This window comes from Squalius cephalus (genome assembly GCF_949319135.1).
Source record: "Squalius cephalus genome assembly, chromosome: 11".
NCBI lineage: Eukaryota > Metazoa > Chordata > Actinopteri > Cypriniformes > Leuciscidae > Squalius > Squalius cephalus.
In genome coordinates, this window is record NC_137132.1 from 18,851,559 (window position 1) to 18,868,471 (window position 16,913).

The window sequence follows — 16,913 nt, forward strand, 5'->3', positions numbered from 1 at the left end:
AAACGATTGCATTTCACATCTATCAGAAAGTGCTCAGCTTTCAGAGTGCCGTTAGCAATCTAGACATCAATAAGTGCAGTAGATTGATCAGGGGTTGTGGACTGGGGGTTGAAGCGTGCGGGAGGATTCAAACATCTTCAGAAGGAGTACTTAATTGATGATCAAACGCGGCAGGTGTAAATAGCTGTTGCATGCGCGCTTCAGAGCGAGCATGAGTGTTTGCGTACGCGTGTGAGCAGTGACGAGAGCTATCAAAGCAAAGAGAGGAACTTAAGAGGCCTCATTCAGGGCAAAGCCTTTCAAAATGACCCTGGGGTCAAAACTGGACAACTGTACACACATCCTGCAAAACAGACATGAAAGGCTGAAATCACACACACAGACCCCTCTCACCTCCCCACTCACCCTCATTCAATAAACATGCACACAAAACACATTTGCACATGTTCAAATATACCAATTGGTGGACCCAGATGAGACAAAATTGCCCTTCCACAAACACATTTTGTGGTTTGTTTAAATGTGCACATCACAATAAAAGAAAATAGCGGCCGAATTAAATGCATTGGATGTGCTGTGCTGGACCAATTTTACATAATGTTTTGTACTTCAGTTTCACCTCCAAATGTGTATTTTTCTGTTTAACCATTAAATACAGTGTCCGAAATTGTGCACGCAAACAATGTTTATGCCGAGTAATAATTTAACACATTATTTAACCAAAAATGACAATATCACAAATATTAACCACGAACAAGAATCAACCTAGTAGACCTTCAACTTGCAGCTATGATCAGTTTATCAATTTTGCAGCCAGTCACACTGCAGTTTTTTGTATCCCTTTATCTTTGTATCCCTTTATCTTTGTTGTCTTTTTTGTGCTTTAATTATGCTGTCTCTCTGAAACAAATTCTTAAATCAACACGAAATCTATTGACAAGTCTTTTTTAAAATAGAATATTGTAGTATTTATAAAAAAAGATTAATCTGTGCGCATCTTTTTTTTTTTTTTTCATATGCCTCGTAGTCTTTAATCAAAATAATTTCCCCTCCCTTGTGCAGCAACATCTCTTCTCTGATGATGTGTTTAATGGCGTGAGGGCAGGACAGCCTGTCACTCAGATGAGATTGACCAATAGGAAACCACAATGATCCAATTAATTCCCGATGGACAAAATCAAATCCCGCCCCACATTTTTTTCTTTTTCAAGAAGCCATTTCACTTGGATATACTTTACAATAGGGGGGAAAAAACACGATTTCAACTTCCGCTTCATGTCGACTGTAGCTGAGAACATTATTGATGCTGGTCACTGGAATCTTAGCACACCCACCTGAGATGTAGTACACTTGTTCACTAATCTGCTTACAGATATTTCACAGATGGTTAAATCTGCTATAGTGCTGTAACATAACTAAATCAGATAATGCTAATTCAGTACGAGGTCAACAAGACCTTTTTTTTGCCCTTCAAATGAGGTGCTGTGAAGTACTGTCTGGCATGCATTAGTTTGCTCCTGCTGTTATGCATACTATATTAATGCTATCAGTCATGTTTTTATCGTTTTATAGTTTCTTGTTTGTAGTTTCTTGTTCTTGTGTGTTACTTTATTCGTATAGTATGTATTAACTGGGATTAGTTTCTATTAAGGTATAATAATCCATTGTGCTTTTTACTTGTACTTTTTACTTGTTCATGGGTGGGTTACATGACCAAGTCAATCTGCACCTGCGGTGTGGCATACTAAACTTTGCTATCTAAAACATTTTTTTTTTTTTTTTTTTTTTTATTGTCATGTGTAAATATGTATCAGCCTTTCTGACCTCAAATTAATTTAATTTAAGACTATGTAACTTTTAAAAATATACAATTTCCCTCGTGCATATATAAAAATGTTAACCTAAGAACTTTATTGGCAGTTTATCTTTATCTAGACATTGGATGACATAGATGACAACTTTCATTTATATATTTTCTGTAACATATAATGCATTAAATAATCAATGAGACTCATGTAAGCTATTTTTCAAAACTATTTCTAAACAAACTTGTCAGATTTACATGGTTTATTTTAGGAAGAAAATCACAGTCTTTGAAGATATATTTAACATAATGTGGACTGTGTGTGTGACATCCTTTTGGGGATGTGCTTATTGATAAAAAGTGTATTAAAAAAGTGAATAAAGTTTAGATAGTTTTCTGTTATGGTTAGGGTGTAAGTTACAGCTGTATATAAAAAAAAAATAGTCTATGTGTATGGAGTCTATGGAATATCAGTAAACGTGTGTTGGTATGTGCGTTGTTTTCCCATTTTTTAAATATAAGAAAGTCACTGATTTGGTTCTGTGAGCTTATTAGAGAGAATCCAGTTGAAAGTAAACAGTGTAAAGTAGATAGACTGCTGTGATATTTAATGCATGGGCACTTCTATATTTTTCTTTTCATCAACCTGTATCTCTGTCACTAATTTAGTGGAGTTTTGTCATTATATGTAAATAATAATTATATCTCCGAATTTGCATTTGTTGTCACTTTAGCATCATTATCATTATCTGAGTGCTATGGCAGATTTTTTCACCCTGTAATTTAATATGCCATACAGGTTGTGGCAAAGACTCTGAAATGAGAGCATGGCAGTGACATGGTATATCAGGAGCTCGCATCCCGAGAGCTGCATAAACCTCTCGCCTAATCCTGCCTGGGCACTGCCTGTACCTCCACACGCTTCACACAAAAAGCTCCTGCATGCCGCAATATTTAGGGAGCCAGGCATTCCCTGCTTATCTTCAAACCAGAGCCCTCAATGTTCTGTCCTCTAATGCCTGATGCTTCCCTCCTACAGCTGATCAAAGTACTATTTTCTAAATTTCAAGCTTTTTAACTTCAACGGTCTTAAGAGGGATGAGGCAGATCAAACTAAGACGATGAGAGAGGGGAAAAAGAGAGAATGAGAGAGAGAAGGGGAGAGGGAGAATATCTTTGTAGTCTCTTCCCTTTGTTTTTCCTCTCTTACTTTTATACTGGGCTGCTAGATAGGTCAGCTCTATTACCAATCCGCCAGCCCACAAATATTTAAAACAAATTGAATCGCACACCCAATACCCATCACAATTACGGGAGGCACAATAACTAAATTAGCAATTCAACACAATAATTGGAAATGCGGCTTGCTCGGTCCCGGCAGCCTCCCTGGAGGGCCCTGCTGATCTACGGAGGCACGTCAGTGCCGCTAATTCCACAGCTAATTACAGACGCACAGCAGAATGAAGTTGTTTGTCTCCAAATACCATTTTCAGTGTTGAGAAGAACAGAGGCCATGCTGAGATAGACTTAAAAAAAAGTGTGTGTGGTCACGGTGTCTTTTGTGCAATTTCTTGTTTGTTATTGTAGTTTAAAAGAAATTCAATAATAGTAATGATGGTTTGAAAGTGGACATTTGGATCCATCTTTTTCATTTTTTTTTTATATCAGACATGAAGTTGTAATATGCTGTACTTTATTTATTTTACTTTAATAATAATTTATAATTAATTTATTATTATTAATAATTTACTTATTTATTTTTGTAAAAGTAATGAAGCAAATTATTATGTGTGTAAACTGTTAAAGCATTGTGCAAAATTGTAATACTGCTCAAAAGTTTGGGGTCAGTATTTATTCAGATTTATTTTTAAGATGCTTTTATTCAGCTAGGATGGAAGTGATCAAAAGTGACAGTAAAGACGTTAATAATATTTAAAAATATATATTTCTATTATAAAATGCTGTTCTTTTGAACTTTCTATTGATCAAATGATGTATAAAATATTACAAAATTACATATTTATTATAATAAGAAATGTTTCTTGAGAGGCAAATCAGCAGAATGATTTCTGAAGGATCATGTGACACTGAAGACTGAAGTAATGATGCTGAAAATTCAGTTTTGCATCACAGGAATAAAAATATTTACATATTAAAATATGAAACAGTTTTTATCAAATAAATACAGCCTTGGTGAGTATAAGAAACTTCTCTCTAAAACATTAAATAATCTCACTGACCCCAAAACTAAAATATAGTAAACAAATGGAAAATATTTGAGAATGCCTCACTTAAACCAAGCGTGATCTTGATACAGTATATAATGCTCTTATAATCTGACATTTTAGGGAGACATCACATTATATGTCATTACAGTCACTGGCTGCCGGTCCCTCTCAATTTGTGGGCAAATTGGCCAAGAAGTCCCATCATAACTCTTGCTCATCAGAGACCTTATTAAAGAGTTTTGCAGTCAGCTTTAAATCGCCAACATCAGATCAGTGCACTCTGATTGAACAAACATTAATATCATATTGGCTTGTCACTACGTAATCCGCAGCTTATAGGCCTATACTTTTATATATCATGGCAACAGAGGCATACAGTGGCCTCAAAAAAGTATTTAGACACTTAAATCACACTTCAAGATTTCTGAAATTGCACTAGATACAAAATATCAAACTAAGTGCATGGCATTTGCAAAGAAAAAATGCTTTTCTCAAAACTAACTAACTTTTTTTAACATTTGTGTGCATGTTTGCTGATAGGACCTGGGAGGAAAAAAACGATCCCCCCCCCCCCTAATCTGTAATCTGATTGCCCTGGGAGAGATAGGCTGCAAAAGTAAGTAAACAAACATGAGGAATCAAATCTGTCTATGCAGGGATTGAATCGTTAATTAAAATCAGACCCGAGATGACAGGAAAAGCACCCTGATTTTTAGAGTGGGGTTCTGCCATGAACACTGGTGCAGTTGTGAACTATTGAGAGAGAGAGAGAGAGAGAGAGAGGAGAGAGAGAGAGAGAGAGAGAGAGAGAGAGAGAGAGAGAGAGAGAGAGAGAGAGAGAGAGAGAGAGAGAGAGAGAGAGAGAGAGAGAGAGAGAGAGAGAGAGAGAGAGAGACAGGGCTTTTTGGCAGCTGCCCTTCCCAGCTCAACCCTTCAGAATGAGGGACAGCAGATTGAATATTTTAATAGGATGGATGAGAGCACATCAGTGGTGGAGAGAGGATTCAATCATGCGCCTCCGCCATGCAGGGTATCATTTCAGTTTCATATGTTTCCCTCGACTTGACAGTACTTGAAAAACAATGGCAGTGACCCAGTTGCAGGATTCTAATTAGTATTAGATATGCAACAGTTGAGATTAGAATGCAGGCTTCCTTTATGGCGGACGGGCTCTCTGATTACCCAAGCTGCACAAGTGTCAGGCCATGATAAAAGCGGGGAAATAGGGATTCAGATAGGGCATCGTCAGGACCCGGCAGCACATCATTTCACAGGGAGTCATGTTTATTTCTAAATACTTCTACTCTTCATGCCATACAGAAAGTTATTTTAATCAGCATGCAGGGGTGAATTTTGTGGTTTCTTAAAGGGAAAGATCAGCTGAAAATAAAAATTCTGTCATCGTTTAATCGCCCTCATCTTGTTCCAAACCTGTATGACTTTCTCTCTTCTGCAGAACACAAAATATATAGTTATTTTGATACTGAATGGAAAAAAGAGACAACCTTCGAAATCGAGAAAAAACAGTCATCTTTTTCAAAAACATGCCAAATGTAACATTTACTGTACTCTCAGCATTTACTGAAATTGTGACAGAATGTTCAAGAATTGTGTTGAATTGGCTAATTTAAAATAAAAATGAATTGAACATGGAGCATTTTTGGAGTAGCAGTACATTAAGATGTCTGTGATAATCAGGGAAGATACATACGGTACATATATATAAGAATACACTAGAATATTATGGTGTAAATCATAGCATTGCTCTTTCGTCTATGATCTGATTGTTGTCTCTTACACAGAAACAGTGTTCTGTGTGATTGTGTCTGTATTTAAGATAATATACTGAAAACTGTAAAGAACAGCTTGATTTCACTTTCCTCATGTCTTCCACTGTTGATGACTATTCATAATATCAGTAGCTTAATTTATGGCAGAACATGCATGCTGGCCTATTGTTAAAGCTATCCTCAACTATAGTGACTGCAGAAAAATCATTAAATGGGTACTTCACCGCTGGCAATATGGGCTTTCAATAAAACTTGACTGCCTATACAGTAGAAAGGCGAAAACAATTGAAATCGGTGCTACTTGACTAGAAAACAGAGAAAAAAATGCTGTTGTCTTCCCTTTCGCCAAATAGGTATAGGAAAACTTCAGTGCACTGGGCAAGTTGCTGTCCAAGGCCACTCCCACCCAGTCTGCTATCGATACGCTTACCAGAGTCAAATACCGCCTTTCCTTAGAAATACTTCTTAGCTAAATTTTAGCCATTATGTTGACCTGTATTGTTCCCGGGTGCAATAATTCAAAGAGTAAACATTTAGCGGGAGTGAGTTAGTGTTCCATTTTTTACTATAATGCTGTTTAACGGAGTAGGGTATTCCTGCAATCCCGGAGGCTGCAGTCTCAGGACTGCATTTTTAGGACCCTAGTTTTTTGTATGTATTAGCATTTATACTATTTTATAGCACTTACTACTTACTTTCTGTGTATGTGCTAGACTTCAATTTATTAGCCAGAGCGCAGCGTGACACTTCACGTCTGATGTGATGCACTTAACAAAGTGCGGTAAATAGTAAATTAACCAAACTGGTGTGTTTATTAGTACATTAATAGATTAAGATAATTTGAAAACAAATACCAGTTTACAACATCCAGCAGCAAAATGAACTGTTTTTGCACTGCTACTTTTTTTCTTAAATCAGCTTCTGTATGGCTGGCCATTCCAGTGTCTGTTGAATTCCAACACAGGCATTAAGTGATCACCTGAACCAAATTTTATTTAATGAGGAAAAGTATAAAAACCACTGCTGTGGTCAGCACTATCCTCTTGCAATAGGACCAGCTGGATGGCAAAAACTTTTTGCCATCCAGCTAAAAACTGTACTAGTAGTACCTCAAAAGTAATCGGAATCCAAAAATAACTATTGACCATGCCAAAAGAGTTGAAATGGAAAATTTTGAGTGAGGAAAAGAAGGGTTCAATTCTGGCTTTACTGGCAGAGAGGGATACAGTGAGCGTTGGGTTGCTTCCATCCTTAAAATTTCAAAGACGGCGGTTCATAAGAACAAGGTCAAGCAGCAAACATTGGGGACAACAAAGCTACAGACCGGCAGAGGGCGAAAAAGACTCTCCACTGACCGGGATGACCGCCAACTCATTCGAATTTCACTTAACAACCATAGGATGACATCAAGTGACCTACAAAAAGAATGGCAGACGGCAGCTGGGGTGAAGTGCACGGCGAGGACGGTTTGAAACAGGCTCCTTGGGGCAGGGCTGAAGTCGTGCAAAGCTAGAAAAAAACCCTTCATCAATGAGAAGCAAAGAAGAGCCAGGCTGAGGTTTGCAAAAGACCATAAAGATTGGACTGTAGAACTGGAGAAAGGTCATCTTCTCTGATGAGTCCAATCTTCAGCTTTGTCCAACATCTGGTCGTCTAATGGTTAGAAGGAGACCTGGAGAGGCCTACAAGCCAGTGTCTCGCACCCACTGTGAAATTTGGTGGAGGGTCGGTGATGATCTGGGGGTGCTTCAGCAAGGCTGGAATCGGGCAGATTTGTCATTGTGAAGGACGCATGAATCAAGCCACGTACAAGGTTGTCCTGGAAGAACACTTGCTTCCTTCTGCTCTGACAATGTTCCCCAACTCTGAGGATTGTTTTTTCCAGCAGGATAATGCTCCATGCCACACAGCCAGGTCAATCAAGGTGTGGATGAAGGACCACCAGATCAAGACCCTGTCATGGCCAGCTCAATCTCCAGACCTGAACCCCATTGAAAACCTCTGGAATGTGATCAAGAGGAAGATGGATGGTCACAAGCCATCAAACAAAGCCGAGCTGCTTGAATTTTTGCACCAGGAGTGGCATAGTCACCCATCATCAATGTGAAAGGCTGGTGGAGAGCATGCCAAGACGCATGAAAGCTGTGATTGAAAATCAGGGTTATTCCACCAAATATTGATTTCTGAACTCTTCCTAAGTTAAAGCATTAGTTTTGTGGTGTTTAAAAATGAATATGAACTTATTTTCTTTCCATTATTCGAGGTCTGACAATACTGGATCTTTTTTGTTATTTTGACCAGTTGTCGTTTTCTGCAAATAAATGCTCTAAATGACAATATTTGTATTTGGAATTTGGGAGAAATGTTGTCAGTAGTTTATAGAATAAAACAAAAATGTCTCTTAATTTTTTCCAGAGCCATATATACTAACTGGAAACTGCTGACACTGAAAGCCTTGTTCTTATGTTAAAAATTGAAAGATAATAAAAATGAACAATTTCCGTGGGTCTAGTCTTTGCATTTGTTGATTTAATCAAGTCTCCTCTGTTGGCGTAGAATTAGCTAGGTGGCGCTGTCGCAAAAACTAGGGTCCTGAAACCGCAGTCTCTGGTATTGCAGGAATATAATATTGGGAGTAAAGAGTAGACATGATGACAATTTTCAGTGATAAACCTACCCTTACAATAACAGTTCTGTTAATAACCCTCTGTCGATCTGACTGCCCCTGGGTGGGGATACAAAAATGCGGAAGTACAATCTGTCATTTTCAGGCTAAGCCTGGATACGTCAAAAGGTTTTTGCTGACAAAGAAACACAAATTTATTAGTCAAGGTAAAGAGAAAGAGTAAACATTGTTCATTTACATATACTACGGACATTGTATCTTCAGTCAGTTTTACTCTTAACAAATCATTTGAAGCCTTGATTCATAGTGGACATGTACACTCTGATTGTAAAAAAAAAAAAGGTCCATATTCATGTTCATAGAGATTGTGGGTTCACGCTGACACATCCTCGTTCTGGACCCTCCACCAAATCCCATTAACACTCTCTCTCTCTTTGCTCAGTATTAGTCACAAGTCAAAGATCAGCAGCCTGGCCATTCTCTCTAATTAACCCAGCATACACACACTCGCTCGTACACACACACACCGCAGGTAGCAGCAAAGTGCTGGGATGTTGGGTCAGTTGAAAGTCCACAGAGCATTTAATTAAAACTTTCTGAGCATTCTGCCTAATGGCCGCAGCTGCACGGATTCCAGAGGCGGCTTCATTTGGCCGTCTGAGCCCGGGTCAGTGGTTCATGTTGTGGCACTGCTTTAATCCACTGGACCTCAGTCGTCTCAGTGGGCTTGACATCCCTCACCTGCAGTTTGCCCATGGAAGTTTTAAACTAAATGGCCACCATATTAGTTCTTTATATGGTATAGTTGTGTAGAGGTAACCATCTGTCCTTATGAATGTCACACTAAAATGAGACTGCTTGCACTTACAGTATCTACACATTTAGTCATGTTTGTGAACAAACTCAGACTCAAACTTTCTCTGTGACGTGTATTGTATGGCTAATTAAAAGTGCAAGGGTTGTTAAGGCTCATTGAAATGCATTTGAACAAAAATGCTCTGTTATTAGGACACTAGATGGCAGTGTTGCACACATGTGCTCTCACAACTCCACCATTACTGTCATATTGTAAATGTAAACAAATGTTTGTGAATACCAGGCAAATTTAAGATGCATATATTAGACACACACACACACACACTATATATATATATATATATATATATATATATATATAATATTTTATGTTTTAATAATTTATTATTATTTACATGTATGCATTTATATTATAATATTATAATATATAGATTTTTTTGTAACAGAGTATTTTGCATTTTTGTGTATTTGTAGTTATTGATGCATTTGGAAGGACAATCTAAAACATTAAAACAAAGACTTTTTCTATATAGTTGCATGAATTAGCTGACAGTGTCGTTAATGTCCTTCATAAAGCAGAGATTATTATTGATGACATTTGTGTTTCTTCTTTTCTTTGTTTGTTTTGTTTTGTTTGTTTGGTAGACCAAGCATTATTATCTAGCTTTTTACTTATGTTTAGAAACCGGCTTCTTGGAAATGATTGCCTTATAAAAGAGCACACAAATCACCTCCTTATCTTTTAATTTCGAATTATTGATTTTGTCCATACAAATGAATACACTGACAATGAGAAACACTGAAAATATTTAGCTTTTGTCATCGCCTGAATCTTTTGATGCATTGTAAGCCCTGGTCCTTTTGTGGGTATGTGAGTATCCTATACCGCATGGCCATGGGGTTCTCAAAAAATAAAAGAACCTGTAAATGGTTTGTGTTAATAGATATAACATTCATTCTACGTGTTAGAGTATATTTCAGCCGCTCTCATTAACACCGGCGTGCCTTAAAGGCTCTTTTCACACTCATTTGTTTTTATGAGTGAGTTTCACTGAACTCCTGCTGTGACGTTGTTATAGGAAATGAAAACAGTCACTGGAATTTCATAATTTAAGTCATTAATGTCAGACAAATGGACAGAGAGAGAAAGGAGGAGAGAGACAAATTAGAGAATGCTGTTCTTAAACACTTCTTTTATTGAAATAACATGAACTAATAAAATTACTTTTATTGTCTATTTATTTATTTGGTAGTGTTACACTGATATAGCTGCACTGCTCAGGTTTTGTGGCCCAATTTTTTTTTAGGTTTGAATCCAATACATAGATGTTTGAACTACAATAGCATGCTAACTCCCAAGACCTTGGTATTCTTCTAGGTGCCTTTGCTTTCCTCTCCCTTGCATGTCTCCCTTGATCTCTCTCTCTTTCTCTCCATCCCTCTCTCTTTGTTTTTTGCTCTGTTGTCTCTGGCTCACAGTGTGCACAGTAGAGGTCAGATGAAGGGCTTTCAGGCCTATTCAGCTTTCTCAGGCCTGAGGTTTAAATAACACCCAGAGCCCAGTGACCCTGCACAGACTGCAGCTCAGCTGCCGATGGCTAGTACAGCTCTCTGTAATTCTCCAATACAAGTACAAACCCACCTCTTCAGCCCTCTTTCACTGCCACTTTTCACTTCTATAGTAGGTTCTCGTCTCTCTTTTTTTTTTTTTTTTTCATCTTTACACACATGCACGAATACAGTGCTTTTTTCACCTTATCCCTTGAGGTGAAGTGTGCTATTTTTCCCCCTACACTATCAAACTCACTTTTTTCCTTAGTGGCGATAAAACTTTGGTAAGAAAAAATCCCATATATATTCCTATAGGACATTTATCCGGTAAGCAGCCCCTAAAACACACCTAAATCCCATATCAGTGCCATAGAAATCACTCAAGCACCTTAGCAACTGCATAGCAACACTCTGGCAACCACCCACAGCATCCTAGCAACATGATGGTGAGTTACTCTGCTGGAGGAAAAACAACAACACTTAAACCAGCCTAAGCTTGTTTGCTTAGCCTGGACATGTCTCTGCACAGCTAATTTAGCTGCGGGACTGGCCACAAATCCCTCTAAACCAACCAACAGACCAGACTAGGAGACCAAATAAAACCAGAAAAACAGCTTATGGTTTAATGTGGTTTATCAACAAAGTTTTGTTCCTTTGTTATATGACATACTGTATAGCTACTGTTTCACAAGATGAGAAGATACAGTAGATATAAGAAATATATCTTAAGGTTATGTTTTTTTTAATTAATGTCATAATACTCTTTATAAAACATATATAACATATTATTGATGATATTTGTGGTTTTGGGATTTTTTTGTATGTTTGTATTTATTATTTTTATTTTTTTTGCAGGCAGATAATAATTCAGCATTACACTTTATCTGTATATGTATGTATAAAATAATATGTATGTCATAAAAGTAGCTTGGATTATTCATGCACATTGAGAAGGCTGTAAAATCACATGGAAACAGAGGCTGTATGTGAAATGAAATGAGGCATTTATATAGCACTTTACTGTACTGTACACCTTTACAATCATATCAGGGGGTCTCTCCTCACCCATCACCCGTGAGCAGCATCCACTTGTATGATGTGACAGCAGCCACAGAGCACCAGTGCGCTCACAACACCAGCTATTGGTGAGGAGCATGTGAAAGCATGGGGATTATTATTAGAAGGTTATGATTGATAAAGGCCAATGGAGGGAATTTCTCCAGGAAAACGGGGTTACCCCCCTGGGGTTGCATATGTGTCTTACATATGTGAACATTTGAAAGACATACAGTATATGATATGTGACATGGAAAAAGCTCACGACGCCCAGTGTTTTTCCTCTTTAATACAGAGTGTGCTATGGTCAGCTACTTCAAAGTAGAAGAGACCTGCCACACACACACACACACACACACACACACACACACACACACACACACACACACACACACACACACACACACACACAGGAGAGCTGCCCTGAGGAGACAGGAGTCAGGCTGTCAGGACCAGCCAGCATGCGTCTAATCCTCAATCCCTGTTTGAAATGCAGGGCCAGGGTCAAGGATTACAATAAACTCTGATTATCAAATAATTCATGCATTCTTATTCCAACAGAGTGCCCCATACCGCCACCCCTGAATACAGAGCTGGAGGAAGGAGACGGGGAGGGCCACATCAAAGAGGAGAGAGAAAGAGTGAAGGAAGAAGAGAGACAAACGGATAGACTTAGGGCTTCTTTCCCACTGACATGTTCCTTCGGGCCACAGCACTGGCATCCTCACATCCCCAATCTCTTCCTGTATCTTGTCCTCAGATCCCAGAGCAACTAGAGGCACACAACACGGAGAGTGCTATCTGTCAAATATCTGACACGTTCAAAAAAGAGGAGCTATGATAGAGGTATTTCATGCATGAGCATCTATGTGTGTGTGTGTGTGTTTGTGTATGCATGTGGCAACCAGGTGGAACATCACCTCCTCGCCGTGCAATCCCACAGGCTCCTCTGGGTGTCCTCGTCCCCTGTCCCCTGGCTGGACATTAGCATTCATAGAGCCAGTAGGCCGTGTCATTCTCCATGCCGCCTCCCATTGAGATGTGCTGAGAGGTTCCAGCTGCTACCCCGCAGGTCACCCGCTCCGGCTCTTACTCAGACAGTTCAATGACCGCTGCAATATTTACGCAATAGATCACAATTATTACTGTAGTGTATTGATCGTATGCAGATGAGGCTAACCTTGTGCATGGATCAGTGAGGGAGGTTAGCGAGCACTTCGCACCCTCCCTGCATGCTGAACGTGGGTTATCACCTTCCAGTTTAGCTCTTCAAACACATTGACGCTGAAATCTCACATTTGTTCATGCAAACAGTGATTAAGATCTTTTAGGTCAGGGCGCATTGTTTCTGCTTAATATTTATATTGCTCAGTATCTCTTAGATCATAATAGAGGGAGATTGTTATCAGTGCATGCTTCTGTTGCTCTTTTGTGTGTGTGTGTGTGTGTGTGTGTGTGTGTGTGTGTGTGTGTGTGTTTCTGTTTTTTGTAGCGTACTTCCAAACTTTGCCTTTAACAACTTTTGCATTAGAGGTACCATGTACCATGTTACAGTGATTGTAATAATAGTAGATTGATATATAATGATACTGGATAATTATGTTGGGTTGCAGCCACATAAATTATTTCCATGACATTCATTTCCTGTAACTTTTCACGCATATGCGTTCTAAAATATTCTGAATAAAATATTCTGAATAAAATATTACTATTTAGTGTAAAACATACAGCACGATTAATGATGTCTGATTCATCAGCAAATGACTCTTATGAGCCAGTTCTTTTTAGTGAATCGAATACAGTGCAACTAGTGAAAACTGATTCTTGAGCTATTATGATTCATATAACCCGTTTTTTAGTTAATCAACTGTATACAGGACAACTAGTAAATCCAGACTCTTAAGCTAAAGACTCAAATAAACAAGTTTTTTTTAGTGTATCAAAATTCAGAATCATGCCGTGCAACCTGTGAAGTCTAATTATCAAGCTAATTATTTAAATGAACCAGTTTTTTTTTATTACTGAATCAAAAGCATGCCATGTGACCAGTAAAGTCCAGTTCCCCGGCCAAAGTCTCTCGCGAGCCAGTTCTTTTTAGAGAATCACAAACACTTTTGAATCAGTTTGAGCAGTTTCTTAAGTCATCTGATTCCCTTACTGAACTGCAAGTCATTCATTTTGTCATGTCTGAGTTATTTTGATCAAAGATGACAAGGGCACATGAATAAAAACAAAATGATGTACACATAATAAATAGAAATAGGCCCATTGCAATACTGCAATATTCCATAAAAAATAAGAATTGTCAATTTTGATTTCATGGTGACTTTAAAGATACACATAATGTATCTTTACTTTTTATCTTTATAAACATAAAATATATAACTTTTTTAATTCTTGGTTGTTTTACTTTTTTGTATATCAAATATCATTACTGTGAATCTTATCCAAAAAAATACGATGTTACCTTTTTTTTTTTTACTACTACTACTACTTTATTCCCACTAGTGTAAAATATCTTTTGGCTCTAAGAGGCACTGTGGTAAGTCACAGTGGCTCTGGCAGTGTGAGAGAAGTTGATTTCCTGTCAGTGCTGTTCTCAGCAGATGCCTGGCTGAGAGGGCACAGGCAGTGGGAGCAACACTCCATCTCTACTGCCATGGCACTGGGCACTGTGTGCCACCAATGTCCCCTGCCCACTTCAATCAATCACTCAGCCATTTGAAACCATTCCCCTTTGTTTTATGTGGCCCACCATCTTGAAGTCAAGACTTTTCTGTCCTAGACCTCTGCTTCATTGTCCTCTGTTCAAAGCATAGATGTAACAGACTCTCTTAACTGCTTCCACTGTCAGGAAGCTTGCAAAAATGATTTCTATGTTAGCTGTAGTTGCACTATAGACCTTAGTCAGAATAGATTACATATTTCATTTGACAAGAACAAAATTAAGGCTATAAGGCAGTGTTTCTATAAGGTTTTCACAGAAAAGCTATATAAGAGCCATTTTGGCCCTTCAAAAGAACCTTACAGTGAAAGGTATTAAAAATAAAATAAAATTCTTAGTACATTAAGGGACACTGAATGAGAAAACTGACCTTTTTATTGTCCACATAGCCTTTTTCCTAGAAGAACATTTCATGCAAAGTGAAGTATCCATGGATTTGAAAGGTTTTCCATGTTTACATCATTCTGTATTTACATCAAGGGGTACTTAACAGATTTTAAAAATTAAAAAGATTTGGGCTGGCAGTACATTAAAATAATTAATCATAATAAATGTCATTGTTTGTTTTAATGCTACAAAAAAAAATGTTTTAATGTATTGACAGCCCAAATAATGTAAAGGTTTATTTAATATAATCTGTTTTTAAGGCAAAACAGCTGTATCAATTTATATGGATAACATTCATAGCAATATATATGTGCATATACTTTATATAAACTGGAAAGAGGTTGATTTCTGCAACAGTTTGCTTGATTAATGATAATACTATTTTAAATCCAGTAAATTATCCAGTTGGGTGTCAATGAAAGGGTACCTGAGCCTTACTGATCTGTAAATGGAACGAATAGAACGTTTGAGAAACACTAGATAAAAGTAAGTACAGGCTGTTTAAAATGTTGTACTGTTGTGCACCTGTCAATCTTTCAGAGGATGAAACACTGAAAATGCATCTTTCATCAAATGTTCAGTGGACAAAAAAAACAATGAAAGTTTGATGTGACTGTAGGATGTTGGATGGACTCATCATCATTCATGTTAGAATAAATATGCAATCTGTATCAGGTATAATTTTTTATAGCATCAGCCATCAGCATTCACATAGAGTGCAAAAGATTTGTCCCTACAATATAACATCAATGATCGAGTCTAATCATTCTGTTCAAGGCGACTCGTCAAGTTGTCCACTTTTGTGCAGGAAGAAAACTTGTGCAGCTCCATTAATAAACCTCCAACTAAGTGGATTCACGGCAATGCATGAAATGGACTATTATCTTCATCCGATGGAGAAAAATATTTATTTTCGTTTTATGTTAAGTCACCACTAGCAAGCTTTATGCTCCAGTCATTTCAACTCTGTGAAAAACACTCACTGCATTTCCCCGTTTTCTCTTTATAAATGCACACTGCTCGTGACGGATCCTTTATATGATAGAGTGGGATGAGTGGGATGATACCACATCTGGCACTGTTTTCAATGGATCTAAAAGACTGATGAGTGGTGCTTGTTTGAACAAAAGAATTTCCTGTTTTGTGGAGCCGCCCACTCAAAAGCCTCCATTAAAGCAGCAAATATGTATCTGTTGTTTGGTTGAATAGCATGAAATACAAATTTAGTAGCTTTAGAGTATCATAGCTGAAGGAGGAATGTGGAGCAAGTGGCTGTCTTGTGAGGAGGTCCAGGTGTTCAGCAAAGCAGTGCATGTGTGTGCAGGTGCATGTGTTTGTCTTTAAGTATGCTCAGAGAACCATATCCATTAGCGTGATACCCTCATATCCTCCTGTATGATTTCCCTGGAAATCATCTGAGCCACCCAAGACAAAAGGAGACCTCAAAACACTGCTGCCTATCTCCACCACATGTCATTATTAATCAAAGTGAATTAAAAGCCATGCCAACAGCTATGATTTATGAATATATTACAGGGCTAATTGGAATTCTGTAGATCATGTTTGTTATAAAACATCCCTGTGGACAGCTAATGCTTCAAGTATGGTAACTATAGAACCACAAGTGAGAACATTTTAAGAATCTGTCACTGAAAATCCCATAATGATTGACCACTAATCTGAGCACTTCCTTTCTGTTTCTTTATTGGGTACAACTGTGATAGCCATGCTGACAAAAAGCATGTTTTGAAACAGCTTAAGATGTTGTTCTGGACTTTGCTCATTTGAGCTGGTCCAAGTAGTTTTGTAGCCCGAACAGGCTGGTCTTCAGCTAGTTAGCTAGTCTCCAGTGGTATTGTGCAAAATGTGTCTTAAACCTTTAAAACCAGCTCAACCTAACCAGTATAAGACTAACAAACCTTTTAGGGAA

The 16,913-nt window shown here is 38.0% G+C and overlaps 1 long non-coding RNA gene across 1 annotated transcript in view; it reads left to right on the plus strand.

The window, feature by feature from the left end:
- Positions 1 to 16,913, plus strand: part of LOC307167701 — a 107,376-nt gene that overhangs the window by 68,540 nt on the left and 21,923 nt on the right. Inside the window, exon 3 of the long non-coding RNA XR_013822847.1 lies at positions 12,433 to 12,717. This is a non-coding gene — a long non-coding RNA (uncharacterized lncRNA). The remainder of the gene's footprint in view (positions 1 to 12,432; positions 12,718 to 16,913) is intronic.